Genomic DNA, 22,514 nt, shown 5'->3' with positions numbered 1-22,514 from the left:
TGCGGTTCCCAGTGCCACTTCAATAGATGAATTTTCAATGGAGGGGACCTGAGCCACCCCCCCTACCCCCCCCCAACCATGTTAATGTTCATGGCCTGTACTGCCACCTAAAGCCATGTTGATGTTTGAGGTCCATGCTGCCACTGAGGGTGGGACATGTCTGAGTTCATGGTCCTGCTGCAGCCTGGGGCCATGTTGATGTCCAAGGCAGCCTGTGGCCTATACTGCCTGAAGCCATGTTGATGTCCATGGGCTGTGCTGCCGATGGAAAAGGCGTAGATGTGAGTGGTTTGTGTTGCCACCTGAGGCCATGGTGATGTCCATGATCTATGCTGTGGTGGGGTGGGGGACATGTCTGGGATGATGGTCCTGCTGCAGTTGGGGGCCGTGTTAACATCCATGGCCCATGTTACCACTGAAAGCCCTGCTGAGGTCTGTGGCTCATGCTGATGCCAAAGGCCAGGTGGATGTTGGTGGTCTATGCTGTCACCAGATACCGTGTGGAAAGTCCATGGCAAGGACTGTAGAGGACAAGGAAGCTCCTTCTGCAGTGGTATCGGTGACTGCAGAATCACAGTTGAGAAAGAGAGACATAGAAGGCTTCTGTGACCACCCCTGCTCCAACTCCCCGAAAAGGAACAGCCTAGACAGGAAGCCATGGAAGAGAACTCTTAAATGAAAATTGTGACAAGCCTGGGTGTGCTGGGGCACTTGGGAGGCAGAGGCAGGAGGATCTCTGTGAGTTCGAGGCCAGCCTGGTCTACAGAGTGAATTCCAGGACAAGCTGCTAGGGCTGTTAACACAGAGAAACCCTGTCTTGAAAAACAAGAACAAAAACAAAATTGTGATAAGGATACTGAAATACAGTTTTCCACAGTAGATGGCCACTGGCAGGGTGGGGGTGGGGAAGGACTCACTTTTCTTTAATGGGCTGGCCACTGGCAGTTTGACCAGGCTCCAGTGACTATGTGGACAACACAAACTGGACCTTTTTTTTTTTTTCCAATCTTTTTTTTTGGGTGGAGGCCACAAAAACTAAAAAAGTAAAGACATAACCATTTTCATGCTGACAGGCATCCCACAATGAAATCCAATGTAAGGAGAAAGGCTCAAGGGATTGCCCTGAGTTTCTGCCTACTGGCAAGCTCACCAGCGGTGAAGGCGCCAAACTTAGTTGTCAGAGTAGCACAGCGTCTGAATTATTAATGCACTAGGCTAAGTCCCAAGGGCAGAATAAGACTCCTTGTTAATAGTCAGTGCAAAGTAATCCTAACATTCCTGTAAAACAATAGATTTTAAAGTTAAGCTTTCTCGGGCATCCTGCCCTCAGAAAGAGCCATCTGTAAAAACAAACAAATGAATTTTTTTGTGTGTGTGAAGATTCATTATATCCCAGCTTGATTGATTCTGTTACACTGCTGTTAATTACAGGAACCGCAAAAGCTTTCAATTTGATTAAGGACATAATACATATGATTAGTAATACTTTACTCTCTATGTTGAGTATTTTTAGAATAAACTGATGTTCCTCTTTCTAGACTTTAGTACATTGGTATCATGTAAAACAACTGGCTTGACTTATTGTTTGGGGCCAAAAGGCCAAATAGACTTTAATAACTGTTGATGTTAACTATTATCAATCCTTACGACAAGCCTGTAAAGTAGACGTTATCATCATCCCCACTTACAGAAGAAATTTGGTGTCTTGCTCAAGACCATAGAGAACCCAGGCTTGCAGGAGCTAATGAGTGTGCAGTACTTAGCACAGTGCTAGGCGGACAGTGTGTTGAGTTAATGCAAGTGAATTCGAGTGAAGTGAAAATAAGTTTAATGAGATGGAGAAGGTGTGTAAACAGCACACAGACTGCAGGTCATGCATTGTCACATATGTGATAGACGTTTGATTAAAATCTGATGCCGGGCTGCCCAGCAGTCTGATCACGGGGAGAACTTCGGTCAGCTATATACATGATAAGTAGATAAAGTTGTCCAAAGGCAGTAGGGCAGTCCTTCGACACAAAGACTCCAGAGGATGAGGCAGCCTTACTGTGGGGGTTCTTAGAAGTGTGTAAAAAGTGATGGGAAGACCTAAATAAAGTGGTAAATAAAGGAAGAAATGAGGTTAGGGAAGGGGGTATGCTAGCTGGCAATGTCACACAAGACCTGAAGTCTGTGTCCTGTGGGAGACCCAAACATCACACTACTTAGCAAAAGCCATTAAGGATATCCTGGCAAGGAGGGCACTGACATCACCAAGAAGTTAGGTGGCAGCCTCCTCTGCAGGAGCATGACCCCAGGGCTGGGCTCTAAAGGAGGAAGGTGCTCGTCATAAGGACCAGCTGCAGCGGTGAACATCCAGACGTTCAGAGCTTACAAGTAGTTAATGATAATCGGAAAGATGAAAGAAGAAACCAAGGGGGCGTGGTTGGCAGGAAGTACTGGGATAGCTAACAGAGCACCGTGTCCTTAGGGGAAAATGTGCAGCCAACAAGGGTGTTACCTAAAGGGCTGCAGGCGTGACTCAGAGATAGAGCACTTACTTAGCATCTGGCTCGGTGGATAACGTGATTGTCACACAAGCCAGAAGACCCGAGTTCATTTCCCCAGAACCCGTACAGTAGTATGCATCTGTAATCCCAGCACATCTCTAGCAAGATAGGAGGTGGAGGCAAGAATTCCTGGCAACTTGGAGGCTCCATCACTAGCATTTGGGGTGGGGTGGGGAGTAGGTCAGCATAAGAACATAGAGCCAATGGCTTATGCATTTCACGTATAACACTATACAGAACGTTTGGCTCTGTAGAAAGCTGGAGTGGTTGTTTTTTTTTCTCTCTCTCTTTCTGGTATGTGCATGTGTATATGTATACGTGTATGGGGGTATGGGTGCATGAGTAGAGGCAGAGGAGGATGTCAGGTGTGCTCCTCCATAATTTCTCCCCGCCCCCACCAACTGGTTCTCACCTTTCATTTTCTTTGAGACAGGGTCTCTTGTTTTCTGTTAGCTATACCAGGCTAGCTGTCCCCCAAACACCCAGGAATTTTTGTCTCTGCTTCCTGTCTTGTTACAGGAGCTCTGGGATTACGGACATATATGACTCTACGGGTTCTGGGGACCTGAACTCAGGTCCTTTGGTTTGCGTGACAGTCACTTTACTCACTCTCTAGCTGGTATATATTCTTAAACCCAGTTTTGTGATCATTTCACGGGACAAATGGGCTGATAGAGTCTGACTTCTGACGCTGGAGGAGAGTGGAGGAAACTGCAGAGGTACAAGGCTGTGTCACGGCGGAGCTGAAGGTCAAGTTTTAGTCAGATTGCTATGAAGTCACCACAGTTACTCAGCTGTGGCATGTCAGGCTGAGGGCATAGCCAATGAATGTCTGTTTAAGAGAGTTGAAGCAGTGAAGAGTGAACCACGTGTCTTACAGAGATGGCCTGAGAAAGTTCTCCAAATTCATATTTAAGATTTTCTTAAGCAATAACTTGATGGTTTACCCACATGTCAAATTCACAGAAGTGGTGGCATGCCCTAAAATATTTTGGCCCAGAAAGTTTTAACTTGAGTATTCACAGTCACGCATGTCTATGACTTACTGGCTTTTCATCTTTCCTTTTTCAATGATTTAGTCAGCAAATACCATTAGAACGTTTATTACTTGCTATGCATGATGCCTTTAAGGTAAGATCTTATAAAACAGTTATTAGATTTATTTATTTATTTAGACAGGATTTATACACACACACACATACACACACACACCTGGGTGGCTTGGAACCCAGAGATCTGCTTGCTTCTGCCTCCCAAATATTGGGATTAGAGGCATGTGCCACCATGCCTGGCTCTTTAATTCTTTAATATATATATATATATATATATATATATATATATATATATATATATATATATGTGTGTGTGTGTGTGTGTGTGTGTGTGTGTGTGTGTGTGGTATGCATGTGTGTTCATGTGTGTGGAGGTCAGAGATTAACATCAGATTGTGTCTTTCTCTATACTCTCCACCTTATTTTTTTTGAGACAGGGTCTCTTCGCTGAACCTGAAACTCTCCAATTGACTATACTGGGTGGGAAGAGCGCTCTGGGAATCTGTCTCTAAGACACACACACACACACACACACACACACACACACACACACACACACACACACCCCAAAGCTGGGGTTACTAATGAGTTACGGGGATCTGAATTCAGGTCCTTGTGCTTACCCAGCAAGCACTTTACTGACAGGGTCTTCCCTGCAGCCCCTTGACTTTGGCTTTGAACCTGCCATTAAACATTTAGATGTCTACTGTTTGCATCATACTAAGCAATGGAAAAATTCTCAGTCCGATCATTTCCGTATCGAAGGTGAAGGTGACGTAATAAGTCAGTAAGCACACGGAGAAGGCGCAACTAGTGACCATATCAGGTTATTTTGGGGGTTTAAAACAATAGCATTAGATTTTACTTTCTTTAGTGTTTTAAGGGTGAGGTGAGGGAAAGAGGCTGTTTGGAAAAAAAAAAAAAGGTGAGGGCTGGGGAGATGCCTCAGTGAGTGGATGGAGTACTTGCCCTGAAAGTATGAGAACTGAGTTCAAATCCCTGGAACCCATGTATAGCTGAGCACAGTAGTGGGCATCTTCAGTCCCAGCGTTCCTGTGCCATGATGGGAGACAAAATATTGCAGCTTGTCAGGCCACTTATTTGTTTGCAGTGATTTTCCTGGACAAGGAACACGTTCTGTCCTAGTTAGGGTTTCTGTTGCTGTGTTGAAACATCATGACCAAAGCAAGTTGGGGAGGAAAGGGTTTATTTTGCTGACACTTCCACATGGTAGTCCATCACTGAAGGAGGTCAGGACAGGAACTCAAACAGGGCAGGAACCTGGAGGCAGGGGCTGGAGCAGAAGCCATGGACTTACTGACTTGCTCCTCTTGGCTTGCTCAGCCTAATTTCTTTCTGAACCCAGGACCACCAGCCCAGGGATAGCTTCATCCACAATGGGCTGAGCCCTTCGTCATCAATCACATCAATCACCAATCAAGAAAATGTCCTAAAGGCTTTCCTACAGCCCAATCTTGGGGATGCAATTCCTTCCTTCCTTCCTCCCTCCCTCCCTCCCTCCCTCCCTCCCTCCCTCCCTCCCTCCCTCCCTCTGTCTCTCTTTTGATTTTTCAAGACAGAGTTTCTCTGTTTAGCTTTGGAGCCTGTCCTAGAACGCGCTCTGTAGACCAGACTGACCTCGAACTCACAGAGATTCACCTGCTTCTGCCTCTCAAGTGCAGGACACCTTTTCTTAATTGAAGTTCCTGCCTTTCAGACGACTTTAGCTTGTGTCAAGTTAACATAAAACATCCGGCACACTTTGTAAAAATCGATTTTTGAAAGACTTATTTCTATGTTGATGAGTGTTTGCCTACATCTACATATGTGTACTGTAGGCATGCTTGGTGCTTGTGGAGGCCAGAAGAGGGTGTCAGATTCCCTGGAACTGAGTTACAGAGGGTTGTGAATTGCCAGGTGGGTGCTAGGAACTGAACTTTGATCCTTCGTAAGAGTATCAAGTGCTCTTTACCCTGAGCCATCTCTCCAACTCCAACGAATGCTTTTTGTCCTACTCAGTCTTCCCAGTGTATAGCCCAGAACAATGTGTGGCATACAGTTGATACTTAGTATCTGTTGTATCAGTTTATCTAATCTAAGATGAGCGGATGCCTTTCTAAAGAATCCCAGCAAAAACCACAGAGCTCACACAGGAACAACAAACCCCAAAGAGAGCTCAGCAGCTGACAACCCAACATACTTGACAATAAGAAAAGGAGAACCAACCACAAAAAAGAATGTTTTAGGCAAACAGGATGCCGAGAAAGCTGAGTGCCAAAATGTCCCAGTCTCTTTATTAATTATTTCATTATTATAAGTTGACATGGCATGCTACATCCCAGAAGATGGTGGACCAAGAACAAAGGCAGAGAGTGTTCTCCCAGTTCCCTCACATAGTCTTTGATAAACTTTTTAGGAAGTGAAAATTAGTGAGAAAACGCGTAAACAATTGTTGATCTTCTTAGTAATCAGGGAAACTCCAAAGTCGAACAACAAAGTACCTTTTAAAATGGTAAAGATGCAAACCATTTTAAAAGTTGTGTTCCCTGTTGCTGAACTTGACACTGCACGTATCTTCGAGGGCATTGGCACAGTTGTGAAAAGTGTGTGAAAAATAACTTGTCGGTATGAATCTAAAAATGTGTATCCTGTTTAACTCAGTAACTTTTTTTTTCCTGTGAATCTCTCTGAAAGTGACTACATAAATATTACATTTCATAATTGGTGTTTAAATGCTACTTGCATACAGCTGTGCATCTAATTATGAAGATATATGGAAGCATGAGCATATGCTTGTAAATTGAAGTTTAAGAAACTATATAATTGTCTGTAACCATAAATGTACATAAATTTGAAATATGCTCAGTGGAGTAATACTGAAGAGTGGCCATGTTTATGCTAGAGTTGTAAGTGTGTAGGTAGCTTTATTTTTCTTCAGTTTCTAACTTTTTGTAATTAAATAGAAAAGATCAATTTTAAATCTATTTTCATATGTATGAGTGTTTTGCCTACATATATGCCTGTGTGTCATGTGTGTGCCTGGTGCTGGAGGAGGTCAGAAGAGGTCATCAGATCTCCTGGAACTGTAGTACAGATGGTTGTGAACCACCACACGGCTAGGAATCGAACTTGGGTCCTGTGGAAGAGCAACCAGGGCTTTTGTTTGTTGAGCCATCTCTCCAGCCCTTTGTAATTAAATTTTATGATGTGCACAACAGAGTCTCGGTTGTTGAGTGTTGTTCATTACAACCTTTTAATAGAAAGCATCATCATTGGACTATTGCTTTCCCATTGTTAGCCTGGTAATGATTTTGGCAGGGCAACAGATGAATGAGCAAATGGTCTTTGGAGTGAAACTATGTGTGTGCGTGTGGATGATTAGTCTTACTGTTTTATACGATTTCCTAGTAAAATTGATCTTGTCCTCTAATCCATCACCCACATTGTATTTCCAGTGTAGTGCTTCTCAAATGGAGGGGGAGGCAATCTTGCCCCACATAGGACATTAAGCAGTTTCTGAAGATGTGCTAAGTTACCACAGCTCAGAAGAGGGTGGGAGCTAGGGGGTAAAGAGAGAGGAGGGCTTCGCTTCCGGTAACTAGCAAGCAGAGACCAGAAATGCTGCCAAGTACCATGGATGCATAAAATAGTCCTCTCTTGAGGCATTTTCAGGCCCAGAACTCGCTGAGGTTGAGAACCCTGCCCTGGATTAAAAAACTTGTTTATATCCTTTTAAATAATTTTTTTTTGGTAAAAGTTTTTCATAAGTCTCATGTTTTTACAATCTTTAGCCACACAGCATGACTATACTATGTTTTCTTTGGCTCCTATGGCTTGTGGGAGATGTGGTCTCTGACTTCTCCATGTACACTGAATTGCTGCTTGATGGTCAACTGGACAGGCTCTAAAGCCACCTAGGAGATATACCTCTGGGACTGTGTTTAACTCAGTGGTCCTCCACCTTCCTAGTGCTGTGCCCCTTTAGTACAGTTCTTCATGGTGTGATGACCCTCAACCATTAAATTATTTCATCGCTACATCATAACTGTAATTTTGCTACTGTTATGAATCATAATGCAAATATCTGCGTTTTCTGATGGTCTTAGGGGACCCCTGTGAAAGGGTCCTTTGAAGGTATCACAACCCACAAGCTGAGAACCACTGATTTGATTTAACTGGTCAGAAGACCCACCCTAAAGGTTAGCTGCATCAGTCCAGTGTCCTGTTAAACAAAAAGGGGAAAGTGAGCTGAGCATCGGTGTCCTAGGCTTTTGCCGTAGCAAAGAGAAACAGAAGTACTTCAACCTTTTCTCTGAACCCTCCAAAAGCACTCAGAGGTCAGAAAGCCTGTTTTTTTTTGTTTGTTTGTTTTTGTTGTTGTTGTTGTTGTTGTTTTTTTGAATCCTGTCTCAGATTCAAAATGGGTATCACTTTAGGGAAGATTTCTTCTGATTCAGCCTCATGAACAGCCAGATAACTAACTTTTATCCTTCCTCCCTCTCTCCTTCCCTCCCTTTCTCTCTCTTTCTTAATTTTTTCCTAGATAATTCCTAAGAACAGGTTTGTTGAGGAGGGTGAGTCTTTTTCTTGAGGCTGTACCCACTGGTAAAGGTGCCCCTGGTCCAGTAAATGACTCCCCACCCAGGCTCATACAAGCAACACTAATTAAGCTCAGTGGGTCACAACGAAAAAACAAAATAGAAATAAGACATAACAATAGGAGAGTGAGCCGAGCGTGGTAGCATACTTTTAATTCTGGTACTTTAGGAAGCAGATGAAGGCAGATCTGTGTGAGTTCAAGGCTAGCCTGGTCTACAAAGTGAGTTCCAGGCCAGCCAGGGCTACATAGTGAAACCCCATCTCAAACAAACAAACGGAAAAACAAGACAGGGGAAAACAATAGACCAAGCTCATTTGTTTTCCTTTTATTCAGGGGAGAGAGTGCAGTCTCCTATAACCACAAATTATGTATTTGAGTTTCCCTGAATTTGGGGAACTCGAGGGCACTGTGGGAGGTCAACCTGAAGGTCAAGATTTGCTTGTAGGTTATGAGTATGACTCTTGGCTCCAGTATGATCTTGCTTTAGGCAGGGCGTTTTAAATTTTTTTCCACCGTAACTCTTTTTGCCTGAGAAATTTTCATGCAACCTTGGATATATAGATATAGAAATCAAACCTTTACAGAGAGAATAGAACATAAAGAATTTTATTTAAAAATAATTCTTTGGTATATGTATATGTATATATATACATATATAATTTTATCATTTATTAGAGAAAAAAATTTCACACAAATTAGACTGATGTTTTCCTTGCTATGATAAAAAAAATTGAGGAAAAACAACTTGAGGTAGGAAAGGGCTATTTTAGCTTACAGATTCGACTCCATCATTGAGGAAAGTCAACCTAGAGGCAGGAACTGAAGCAGAGAGCATTGAAGAACAGTTTCTACTGGTCTGCTTTTCACGGCTTACTCAGCCTGCTTTCTCAAGCCACCCGGACCACCTGCCCAGGGCGGGTACTCCCTACAGTGGGAAGGTCTTTCACAACTGAGGTTCCTTCTTCCTAGATGACTGTGGTTTGTACCAAGTTGACAAGAAACCAAGCAGAATAGATGTGCTTTTCTGTTCCTACATAAAGAGTTTAATCTTGGCCGTGAATATGTGTTGTGTGTTATGACAGCACACACAAGTCAAAATGCACTTGTGTGTTCAGAACCACAGCTAACAATGACATATTTGGACACAGAATGGGCAGGTACTGCTGGAAATACCTCAGAGTCATTATATTGGATTATTTAATTAATATTTGGTTGTTGCACATTTTAGAACTCTTTTACTTGATGACAATTTTGTGAGCACCTCACACTAAATTACCAGAAGACCCACATCTTAAGAAGCCAAAATGTAAGACACTTGAGCCACACTTCATGCGTGTGTGTGTGTGTGTGTGTGTGTGTGTGTGTGTGTGTAATAAGACTAAACCTACTATGATGGTTAATGAAAAATCAAAAGCCCTGGACACACATTAGGTATCAATGGATGTTAATTCTTATTACTCTTCCATAGTTTGTCTCACCTGCTCCTTTACAGAGAGCTTTTACATAGTACATAGGCTGGGCCTGAAGAAACTTGTCAAAGCATGAGGTTTGATATCTGATTAAATCCTTATGATGGTTAGTTTTGTCAGTTTGACAATTAGAATCACCTAGGAGACCATCCATGCCAGTGAGGGAGTATATAGATTAGGTTATCTCCTGGCCAGGCCCTGGGGGATTATCTATATTAGCATCGTCTAGAAGACAAGCCTTGCGCATGCCTGTGAGGGATTATGTAGATTAGGTTAACCAGTTGGCTGTGCTCTCAGGGATTATATAGATTAGGATAATGGTGATAAGAGCCACCTTATCTATCTGTGGGCAGGACTAGTCCATCTGCTGGGGGTCCTAAACGGTCTACAAAGGAGAAAGCTAACACAAGCATTCATCCTGACCATGTGTGTTCGCGGTCTTCCACCTCAAGCTTCTGTCATCTCGATTTCCTCATCATGATGGTCTGTATCCCTTCAACTGTATCCTCTTCAAGGAAAATAAAAACCTTTCCTTATAAATTGCTTTTGTGACATGTTTTATCGCGGCAACAGGCAAAGTGACCGATTAAGTTCTTGCAAAACAAGTCTCTCGTGAGCCCTCTGGCGAGGCTGGGATGTGGGCGGAGGTAAGCCTCCAAGGACACAGGTCACTTCAGCGGGCGAATTCTGATAATCTTATTCCCTGCATGAGTTCACGTCGTCCTCCTCTTTTTTTTTTTTTGCGCGTGTGCGAGACCGGATGGGGGCGTGGCGGGCAGGCGGAGACTCAAGCAAGGGTCCTCGGGCTTGGGTCTCGGCCCCGCCCCGCTATGGGGGCCGCTTCTGACGTCACGGGAGGCGGGCCGGACAAGGGGCGGCACCGTCAGGGGGCGGGGCCTGCGGTGGAGGGGCGGGGCGCCGGCGCGTCCGGGAGCGCAGGCCGCCGCAGCCGCGGAGTAGCCGGCAGCTGCTGACGCGCCGCGGGCCCGCGCCCATCCCTGCTCGCCCTCTCGGTGCCTCTTCTCGGCCGCGGGTGTCCACGCCGGGCCCCGCACCAGCTGGCCGAGTTGCCAGCCAGACGCCGGACCCGCACGGACGCCGCGCCGAGGAGCCGCGCGGCCCGGCGCACACGGAAGTGGTGAGTGTCCCGGTGGGGAGGTGGAGACGGCCGCGGTCAGCTCAGGGAGCGGGCGAGGGGCGCGAAGCGGGGCGACCGGGGCGACCGGGGCGGCCGAGGCGGCCGAGGCGGCCGGGGCGGGGATTTCCAGGCGGCGGCCGGGAGGGGAGGGCAGGGGAAGGGAGGGAGAGGAGGGCCGCTTTGCTAACAGCGGCCCGCGCCGCCGACATCCTGTTTATGGCCCCGCGGCCTGCGCGCCGACGGCCCCTTGCGCCGGGACAGGCCGACCGCAGGACTCGCCAAGGGTCGTGCCCTGCGTCCTGCCTGATCGGCTCTTGCTGGGGGACTTTCTGGGTTTTGGGACTGCGTGGGGGCGCGCCCGGGAACTCCGGACTGCAGCTTGCCGGAAAGCAGCGTGATGGAGGGCCATGGGTGAAAGGGGCAGGGAAGAAGGACTACCGGCCCTACCCAAAGGGACCCGATTGTCGAAACTGGGACTAGTTAGTGTCTGTGTGGCTCTCCAACTCCTTGCACTGCTTCCGCGCGGCGGCCGGCGTTGTCTCAGATGCAGTAGGCACCCCTGGAGACACTCCCAGGCTCCTGGGATGCGTGTTTACGAAGGAAGTTCTTTAGGGAGACTACCAGAGGTGTGGTTATCACCAGGTGCCTGTGTGCCCCCTTTGGAGGTGTACTCTCTGTGATTTCCCGGGGGACAAGGACTGTGCCCTAATTGATAGTCTCAATTCACTGCTCTGACCTGTCTTCTGCCCCTGCTTGGATACATCGGTATCCATGCTATTAAAATTCCTCCCCAGTCATAGAGCTCAGTCGCAGGTACTTAGGGTAGTATGAAATTGCCATTATTTCTTTCAGGGAAGAAGGCAAAAAAACCTTGGGTCGTTAAGTAAGTAGAACACGGAGACAATTAGATACAATTATCTAGTCTTTGGGTATTGCCCTCCCCTTAAAAAAAAAAGAAAGAAAATATTTGAATTATGTGTGGGCATATATACAGTGTAAAAAACTTTTTTTTTAAAAGATGAACATTTTATATTGATTAAATCTTTGTTACTTCCTTTCCAAAACCACATTTTGTGTTGTTTATTGCTTCTGATTTTGGAGACTCTGATGTTTCCCAAGAACTAGGATTTGGGGCGGTGTGAAGCAACGGCACACCCCCCCCCCCAGTATGATCTGGCTCAATCAGTAATGGCCAGGTTGAGAGATCATGTGTGTACCAGGTACCAGGGGAGAAATAAGATTTGGGGTACCGTGTGACAAGTCAATTTCATTCCTGGCTTCAGTTTCCCAAGATCCAGGGGATACTTTTTATTGAAGGATCAATGTGTTCTTTTGTGCTTTGTGGTGAAGGTTAATGGAGACTGCCAGCCAGCATTGTAGACAGTCCTGGTATAACATGCTTTGTAATGTGGAGTAAATGTCTCTTCTGTATGGATCTAGATCATGTTGAAAGAAACATACGGCATACTAGAGGGAGTGTGGACATTGAATAGTGATCATAACTTCATCTGATGTATCACACTAACTAGGCACTTAGACTGTATTTCAGTTTCTCTACACAGCTGTACTTTTTTCTTGCTCAGATTTCACTGTTATGCTTCACGTTGAAAACAGCTATCTAAAATATTTTAATCCCATGTCGCAGTACACCATTTACTGGCTTTGGGAAAATATGCTAGAAAGTGAATGAATATTGGTACAATATTCAGATATTTCCCCAAATGTAACTGTGTTCCATTTTGTTGTAATTTAAGCAAGTGTTAGTAACAGTTTGGCTCACCAGGAAGATGGCTCGCTATCTTTCTGGCTACTTGGTTTCCTCTCTTTACAAATTTAAGGTGCTAGTGGGGAGTTAGGCTGTGGAATCTTTTCAGTCAGGCAACCGCTAAAAAAAGCTGGTGAAAAACAAGGAGTTTTGAGGATAGGGTTGCTTTTACAGGAATATGCTTGCCTCAAATTGCATGAGGGAACTTAACCTTGGGGCTTCTAAAGAGACCGAGAAGTCTGCCAGTTTAAACAGGCTTACCTTTACAAACAGTAGTGGTTGTAAGGAAGACTGATTTCAACAGCACATTACTAGCTATGGATTTTAATAATGTCTGAAAGACATCATTCTGTTCTTCTGAATAACTTGAAGAAACACATTTATTTGGAGAGAAACACAAATGAAGCAACTTCTTAGAATATATGTAGATTTAGATCCATTTTTATACAGAGAACACTAAGTACACATAATTGTATTAATAGGAAACATTTTACAGCCTAGTGAAGACCAGGCAGGACATATGTTTTCTGTCAGATTTTCTGTATTTTCCGCTTTACGCACACATATCCTTAGTTTACTCTAGTGGGGTGATGATAAACTGCTAGATTTATTGTCTGAGATATGCATATTTATGCAAAGAATTTTATCTTTTGGTTTTGTTTTCTTGAGACAGGGTTTCTTTGTGTAGCTCTGGCTGTCCTGGAACTAGCTCTGTAGACCAGGCTGGCCTCAAACTCAGAGGTCCACCTGCCTTTTGCCTCCCAAGTGCTGGGAATAAAGGTGTATACCGCCATGACTGGCTTGTGTGCCATGAATTTTTAAAAAGTAATTTTCATGGGGCTAGAGAGATGGCTCAGTGGTTAGTAGCCATCCTCTCATCCTGAGGACCTGGGTTCAATTCCCAACACCCACATTGCAGCTCATTACTGTCTTTAACTCTTTCAGGGGATCCAACACCCCCAAACACATATACATGCAGGTAAAACACCAGTGTACATAAAATAAAAATAAATCATTTAAAAAAATAAAAAAAACCTAATTTTCACATAAGAAATTTCAGGTGGACAGGGAATTGGCTATTGAATCAGAATCTAGCTGAGTAAGCAACTTCTGATGTTCTCTGATGAACTGTGGCTTAATGGTATATGGAGCCTTGCCATAGAGGGCTCGTCGGAGCCTTGATGAATATTTCAGACGAGTGGTTAACAGCTTGGTAAAATTCCATGCTCAGAGAGACAGTGCCATTCTCTGGGGGAACTTTGGAAGGTACACCCTGGGGGAAAGGTGGCATCTAGTGGGTAGAGGCGGGGTGTATTAAACACCCAGGGATGCACAGGACAGTGCATTCCTATATCAAAGTATGACCTGGCTCAAAATATCATTAATGCTCAAGTGGCGGGATCATGCTTTGGGGATGCCAGGTGAGAAAAGAGATATTGGGGCTCATGTCGTGGCAAGTTATTTCATTCCTGGCACTGGCTTCCCTGTTCTAGAAGCAAATGAAAGCGCCCAGGTTAGTTGTTTTGCAGTCTTTGTGGGGAAGCCAGGTAGTTAATACAAACATAATGCACGGGACCCCGAGGACACACACATTGGAGCTGCTCTGAGGAAACTGCAGAAAGGAATTGTTAGAATTAGTGGACGCTGGGGGAGGACACCAAGTTCCTGTGCTGAGTAGAGCAGGGCAGGGGCTAATGTTAGTGAATTAGTAGTTTTGTATGTGGAGTAAGGGACTCATTTAGTGTGCTTAGTTTTTGGGGTAGAATGTGTTATTTATTTATTTATTTATTTATTTAGTTTTCTTGATTTTTTTTTCACAAAGCTTATTTTTTCATGACAAGGAAGAAATGCATTATAGAAAAATTAGGAAGTGTAAGAAAGTCGTAAGCAGAGGAGAAAAATCCTCCATGCTCTATTGCTTTTTCCACTTAAAGACAGTCACATTCTTGCCACATTTCCTTTGAGCATGGTTAAAATTGGAAGCAGACCTACCACAGAAGGGACCAGAGCTGTTGGTGGCCTAGTGGGCGAGAGGAGTGCATGCTGCTTGTTTCTGTGCCCTCCATTTTCCCTTTCTAAATGATTCTGACCAGGTGAGGTGCAGTGGTGCATGTCTGCAATCCCAAGTACTGGGGAGGCTGGGGCAGGAGGAACTCTTGAATTCAGGAGGTGGGGATCAGCCTGGGGTAGGTAGTAGGAGGTCTTTTCCTAAAACATATTGTGACACAGAGGGACAGAGATACTGGCTAATTGCTGCTAATGTGTTTTGTGCTACGTACCAAGTCTTGTCCTTGGTCCTTTGGTGGCTCCCCCTGCTTCTTGCTCTCATCCTCAGTGAGGTAATGCCACTGTAGCTTCCGGTCTCAAAAGCTTTCTGGTAACATGGTGTTCAACAGCTGCCATGTTGAAATGCTCGGTTTCAGGGGTAGGAAACAAATTCCTGTGAATGCTCTTCCCTTTGAAGTACACCTACACTTTTGGCAGTTGTGGCAACCAGAAAGAATAAAACATGAAGTTCCTTCCGGTGATACCTCCACTTGAGGTTTTCTGATGTCTGGCTCTTTACATCATTCCCCAGTACTCTGAGTCCATCCCTTAGTCCCAAGGCAAGATGTACATTAGTAGCAAAAGGAAGAAAGAGTAATTGTTGTTGTTTTGAGACTGGGTCTTCCTCTAGCCTAGGCTGGTCTGGAACTCATTGTGTGGCCTCAGATGTGTGTGATCCTCCTGCTTCAAGCCTCCCAAGTGTTGGGATTACAGATAGGAGCCAACAGGAAAGTTCTTTTAACTGTACTCTGGCCAGAAGACAGCTGACATTTGTTAAAATGTTTTTAATCTAGGTAACTGGTTTATTTAATATCTGAATTCACACGACACCTTGTCTATCCATTTATTAATTTAGTAACTATGTATTGACCTCACACTAGTAATGGTCACAGAGAGTGAATACATGGAATAAAATACATAGGAATCCCTGCCCTCATAGCGTGTGCAGACTGGCAGGAAAAACTTGAAGAGTGTACCCAGTTTTGGTGGCATGGATTATGCTTGTAGACATAGAGTAAGTAAGTCCCATGGTGTGGTTCAGAATGTCCCTACAAACCTTCAGAGTACTCCTTTTCAATTTGAAGATTGAGGAGTAGCTTATGTTTTTTTAAAATATATATTGCAAATTAATTCATTCTTTTTTATACACAAACATCTCTTGGTGCCTGCTAAGTTCCTGGCAGATGATTACGGCACAGCTCAGATGGGAATAGACTTGCTGTACATGGCTTTTACAGCCGAGGTGAAGATGAAGACTATCAGGGTCTCAAGAGAGCCAGACCCTATGTAGAAATGGTTTTTAAAAAGACCTGGGTGGAGTTGGGAGGTGGCTGAGTAGATTACATGCTTGTAGTGCAAACACGAGCATCTGAGTGTCATCCCTGGCACTCATGTAAAAGACAGGCCGCAGTGGCGTGTGCTTGTAATCCCAACGCCAGATTGGTGATCCCTGGAGCTTGTTGACCAGCCAAACTAGCCAAATATGTGAGCTCCAGATACAAGTTAAGAGGTCTTCCCCCCTCCCCCGCCGTGTGTGTGTGTGTCCTGGTAACTTGCCATAGACCAGACTGGCCTTGAACTCAAAGAAATCTGTCTGCCTCTGCCTCCTGGGATTAATCTGTCTGCCACTACTCCTGGCTCTTAGATTGTTTTTTTTTTTTTTTTCCTTCGAGATACTGTCTTAAACTACAAGGTGGATGGGTCCCAAAGGAACACATGAGATTGACCCATGATGCATATGGACACATACTCCTACATTCTTGAAAGTGTGTACACTCTCTACACAGAAAGATGGGGCCAGGGTCTTCTCTTGGGCTCAAGAAATACTCCTGCCTCAGCCTCCAAATAGCTGCTACTTAGGACACACTTCTGCACATGGCAGCCAGTGGTTTTGAAGAGGCTTCATTTGAGTAGGTCCTTAACGAGTGTGAGTTCCCTTGTTCTGAGGTAGGATGAGATGCTAGGAAGACATACAGTATGAGCAAAGGCTTGAAGCAGAGCTGGGCATGTGCAGAAGATGGGTGGCAGACTTGTGTGCATGCGTTGATTAGAGCCTAGCCTTCTCAGGAAAGAGCAGGAGGAGGTGAGGCAGTTTGGGGTCAGCTTGTAGGCAGAGACTTGAGTGTGTGAGCAGGAAGAGGTCAGGGCTGTGGCCTCGGTCCAGTGCATAAGGAGGGAAGATGAGAGCATTCGAGGTCTTGGGGCTGAAGAATAAAGCGAGCAAATGGAAGAACTATCAAGCACTTTGAGTTCTATACAGGATCAGTTCTACCTGTGCCACACCACCCTTTCCTTCTTCCCAGTGCCAAAAATGCTTTATTTATTCACCATTTTCTAGTTCTTCTGGAGTCTCCCAGGAAACAGGGAAGCCTAGACTCCAGCTAGGTGGCAGGAAGTCCTTGTATGCTCTCCCCGAAGTGCAGCAAAACCCATTTTGAGTAGTTTTTCAAGTTACCAAGTGCTCTGACAATTTAACTGGTTTTCAAGGCAATCAAAGATTAAAGAGAAGAAACCCAAGAGGTAGGCATAGGTAGAGAATGTGGGTAGGAGGTCCATCCTTGGAGGCACAGGGCTAATTCGTGTCTTAGCGACTGAGGAGTAGAAGGTAAGCGAGACCACAGCCAGAGTGAAGCAGTCCAGGGCACTTACTGGAGAGGGACCCGTGGTAAACAGTGATTCCGTTTGAATTGTCACTGTGACCGGCGTGGCTGGCACTGGTGAAGGTGAGTAAGGTATCCAGAAGGCTTGTGTTGTAGAGCGGGAGTGAGATGGGGGAGAGTTCATGTCTGGAGCTGAAGAGGACACTTCATCCACCTTGCTCAGGGCTTGGCTGGTGTGCAAGTAGCGGGCAGAGACAGGGTAAGACCCTGCTTCCAGAATTTCTCCAGGACAAATTCAAAGGTGTTTCTTTAGAGTGAAAGTCGGGCACGGAGTCTTTGCTTTGTAAACGGAGGAATAAGGGTTGAGAATGACTGCTAGGGAGGACCCTGGTGCCTGAACCCCAGCTGACGGCGACGGACTCAGGCAGTTCGTCACACCTCTAAGAAAGGAGGGCTTTTATTGCATGGTAGTCTTGCCCTCCTTCCTCTTTTTTTCTTCCTGTTTGTTTCTTTAAGTTTTGTTTTCATTTTTGCGGATGTGCGTATCTGTGTAAATGTATGGCACAGAACAGGTGCCCACAGAGACCGGAAGAGGATCTCCTGAAACTGGAGTTACAGGGGGTTTGAACTATCTGATGTGGGTTCTGGGAAGTGAACTTTGGTTCTCTGGAAGTGCTCTTAACTAGTGAGCCATCTCTCCAACCTGCTTTTCTTGGTTTTGATAATCTGTTCTGGAGACTCTGAACCCAGACTCTGGATTTAGCCTTGAGAACAAGTTATCCACAGAGTAGGGTAGAGAGTGTATCTACTTCTAAGATTATTTGAGGATTGACTACTAAAAATTTTGGAATAGTGTCTGTCACGTACTTTGAGGTAAAACTGTCTAGCTGTTTTATTTTTTAACTTTAAAAATAATTGGTATTAGCCAGGTGGTGGTGGTTTACACCTTTAATCCCAGCACTTGGGAGGCAGAGGCAGTTCGAAACATCATCATCATCATCAACAACAACAACAACAACAACAAATGATTGGTATGTATGCTTTGGGTTAATTTTTAAAAAGCTCAAGCTATATTCAGAATGTTTAAAGATAGTATGGCATGTCCACAGAATATGCTAAACAAAGAAGTATTGTATTTTTGAACGATTTCTGTTAACAGTGGCTAAACAAACAAAAACTGTTGTTGCTTAATGAAGGCAGTTAACATTAATGAAGAATTTGTTAGGTAGATAATGTGCAAGATGTTACATAAATTAAGTTTTCCTTTAGTTTTTAATGAAGAATGAGAAACAGGTGCTTTTCTGTAAGTTCCGTAGAACCGTCCAAGATAGCGTTCGGGAGGAAGGCCTTGCACGCACGTCCTGAAGGACCAGTGTGGGAGAGGTGCTCTTCAGCTCTCACGACCCACGTGTGCAGCCATGATAGACCGCTGGCACAGGTGCAGGCAGACTGTTTGTGAGATGTCTTTAGAGCTGTGTCAGAATTAAAGATTTTATAAAGGAGATGATACTCCAGGGAGCGTGGCTTCCTAAGAATGACAGGAATTCAAAGGAACTTTCAAACGTGTTGTTTCCTCTTCTACAGTTTCTGCACTGTGTATACATCATGCTTCCCTGAAGCAAGAGCTACCCAAAACAAAATCACAGGGAGTCAGCCAAATTTCCTAGTTATATGTGTATGCACATGGAGCTATGTGTATTTAAGTCTATTTCATTCTTAGTAATGTTCTTGTTGGACAAGTTTATTGAATTTAGGTATCAGTAAGAAACAAGCCAGGAACAGTAGTGTAGTGTACACCTATAATCTTAGCGCTTGGCAAGTGGAAGCAGGAAGAAGAGCTCAGGGACATTCTCAGCTGTGGAGAGTTTGAGCCCAGCCCAGGTTGCCTGAGACTCTGTCTCAAAAACAAACAGGCAAGCAAACAACAACTCCCTCTTCTTCCCTTGTCGAAAGAAAGAACAAGATAATAGGTAGTTGGAACAGCAGTCTTGATACCATTCTTTTTTTTAAAAATTTATTTATTATTATTTATATTATATGTGTTTTGCTTGTGTGAATTTATGTTCCCCTTGTGTATTCAGGAGCCTACAGAGGCCAGATCCAGTTACAGGCTACTGTGAGCCATCCTATAGGCACTAAGAATTGAACCCAGATCCTCTGAAGAGCAGCCAATGCTCTTAACTGCTAATCCACCTCTCCTGTCCTATTCTTACCATGTGCTTTGACAGCAAAGTCCATGTAGCTGAATCCTTTCTTGTCTTCCCATTTATGACTGAGAAAGACAGAAAACCCCAGTCTGCTCTGTGGAGGGCAGTGGTGCAAAGGGGTGTCCACCTGAATCTGTGGGCACACTGCCTGGAGAGATTGAAAGAGTAAACTTAGATGGAACATTTTCAGGTATGTTGGGTGATGAGGCAGGTCTGACTGCACAAAGTAGCAATAACAACAATTTGTAATGAATGCAACTATAATTCATTTTTAATAACATCTTAAGGGGCCTAAGGGTATTATAACTGATGGGACTCACCAATTAACCATGATTATATCTGTGGGCTTGTTTACATAGTTAATACAGTTAATTTTCTCTGACCATGATGAAGCTATAATTTATAGCAATTTTTTCAATTAGTAGAATTTAAAATACTCTTTCATGCTGGTGGGTTGCTGGCAGAGAGGCACAGGCAGACCTGTTTGTAAAATGATGTCTTTAGAGTTTGTGCTAGTGGTGTGTCTGAGACACACACACATGCATGAATGCAGGGGTGGGGAAGGGGGGGTAACCTGCTAAACGTGTATCTTCCTGTGGAAAATCTTGTTTGTAAGTTGATTTTTGGCCCCACACAGGAAGGCAGGCAGATACAAATTGCATTATAAAGATTTTTTTTTTTTGGCCGTGCACACCTCCAAATACATTTTAGGATTAATTTGCATAATTTAGACTAAAGAAAGTAGCATATGCATTGCCTGACTTTTGCATACTGCTTGCTTTTGTTCAGCTGGAGCTACTCTAAGATGCAGACTGTTTGCTGACCAAATGCATCTGTTACCTCATTGGGAGACTCAACTGATGTCTGATGGTGCTTACGCACAGCTTCCTTAGCCACTTGTTTACGGAAATCTTCCACTCAGGTTGCTTGGACATAGAAGAGAGGGGGTCCTCGTTGAATTGGCCTGAACATAGATTGTAAGCCTTCTTGATGTGGCTTTAGGAAGTAGGCCACATCTGATAAACAAGCTGGCCAGTGTAAAAATGTTTACAGGTTTTTATCCTTACTTCATTGTTTAGCAGCTCTATGTAGATCATGATATGTGAAAACAAGGTTGGCCTGACTCTGTCCTTAGGTTTCTTGCTACTAGAAAAGAGCAATTCAACAATTAAACACATATTTGTGATGTGTATGCCAAGTGTTGGAAGAATGTCTAGTTGGCTCTAAGACAGATGGAGTGGTAAGAAGCGAGCGAGCGGGCTCTGGACAGTCGTTTTTGTACACTAAGATCTGAAAGGTGGAAGAGGCTGGGTGAAGAGGTTAAGAAACTTTTCTATCTCTGCAGATGGTTCAGTGTTTAAAGCGCTTGCTTCCTGAGGACCTGGGTTCCATTCCCAGAATCCACATGGTGGAAAGAGAACTCACTCCTGCAAGTTGTCCACTGACTTCCATTGCATGCATCCTGTCTGTCTGTCTGTGTTTAAAAAAAGAATTTTTTTTAATTCTTTTTGTAATTCTCCACCAAGGTGAGAATGACTGAGGAAGACATCTGATGTCAGCTTCTGGCCATAATGCACACACACACGGACATGAACACACACATGCAGGCACACATACATGACATGAACACACACATGCAGGCACACACACATGATATGTACACAGGCATGCAGGCACACACACATGACATGTACACAGGCATGCAGGCACACACATGACATGTACACACACATACAGGCACACACACATGACATGAACACACACATGCAGGCACACACACATGACATGTACACACGCATACAGGCACACACACATGACATGAACACACGCATGTAGGCACACACACAGAATAAAGATTTCTGGTTAGAAGAAACAGCATATGCAAAGTCTTTGAGGTAGGACAGACGCTCTGTACTATATGCAGAAATTAAAAAGGAACTGGGTTGTGAGCTAGGCGGCCCTTGATCAGCAGAACACTATGTCCATATTACTTTGGGCTCTCTGGTGTGGTGAACAGGAAGTCGAAGCTTCTACAATGGGCAGTAACATGACGGGACTGGTAACGTCTTTTGAACAAAGAAAAAGAACACAGGACCCCACTTGTCACTACTGCTCTGTGGGCCTCCTCTCTCCCCTTCACCAACCTCTTTCATTTCCTTCCACCCACTCATTCTTTAACCCTTTACAGACTGCTGTCTTCATATTCCAGATGGCTCCCTTGGGGTCACCTTGCAATCACGGGGTGAAACTTTTTTTCTGCCTTTGTTATGTAAAACATCTCCTTGTTGGCGGAGGCCCCCAGCCCCCCTGCGGCACAGTAAGGACCCTCTCTGTGTCTGTTCTCCTTGTGGGTAGATGTGTGCTCCTCTTCTGACTGCTCCTCTCCCCCAGTGAGGTTCTCCTCAAGGTCCGTGTGCTGTGTGAACCGAGGAGATGTCCCACTTTTGATTTCTTCTCTCTTCCCTTCCCTTCCCAAACACTGGTTGAGCCGTCTCTCCGCTGTTCAGAGCACTGGGGACTGCAGCATAGGCACTTGTGACAAAGGCCTGTGTAAAGGAGGAGTGGTGCCCGCCCTGAAGGAGCACGCATGCTTAGATGTTGAACACGTCACTAAAGAGTTTCAGTGTGGCTTCAGATGGTGGAGAGGAGAGTAGAACATGTTAATGAGGAAGCAGAGTGGGTAGGGTGGGACATGGGCCACATCTCAGAGGAAGCGATGGCTTTGGAGCTAGGGCCTGGAAGGTGAGTATGGGAAGCCAGGCTTTGCAGAGATCTGGAGGAAGCTGATAGGAGGGGGAAGAAAAGGCAGAAGCAGCACCTGCGTTCCAGTTCAGGATAATTGTCCCGCATCGCATCACACAGGAGCTCCTGACCCCATGACTTGTTGACGTCTCACATTTAAGTGCTCCAGTTTTGATGGCAGCTCTTTCTGACACATTGTCATATTGATGGACAGTTTCCCTGCCTTTCTTGATAAGTGGCTCAGCTCCTGGGGCCACACAGTATGTGTTATAACCGCTGGCCTCTGCGTTTGTGGCATTCCAGCAGACAGCGTATAAACTAGCCTGTGCGAAGGGCCCGTGTTTCA

The 22,514-nt window shown here is 44.8% G+C and overlaps 1 protein-coding gene across 2 annotated transcripts in view; it reads left to right on the top strand.

Moving 5' to 3' along the window:
• The first annotated feature begins 10,571 nt into the window (after nucleotides 1–10,571).
• The window catches only part of Jak1 (Janus kinase 1), a 120,895-nt gene continuing 108,952 nt past the window's right edge, over nucleotides 10,572–22,514 (top strand). The window contains exon 1 of one of the 2 annotated variants that reach the window (XM_076564564.1): nucleotides 10,572–10,808. The gene's annotated coding sequence lies outside the window, so the exon portion shown is untranslated. The remainder of the gene's footprint in view (nucleotides 10,809–22,514) is intronic. The other variant, XM_076564569.1, reaches the window with a different exon arrangement.

This window comes from Peromyscus maniculatus, chromosome 2, assembly GCF_049852395.1.
Source record: "Peromyscus maniculatus bairdii isolate BWxNUB_F1_BW_parent chromosome 2, HU_Pman_BW_mat_3.1, whole genome shotgun sequence".
Taxonomy (NCBI): Eukaryota; Metazoa; Chordata; class Mammalia; order Rodentia; family Cricetidae; genus Peromyscus; species Peromyscus maniculatus.
Note: the sequence above shows the minus strand (reverse complement) of the source record. Positions and strands in the feature narration are given on the sequence as shown.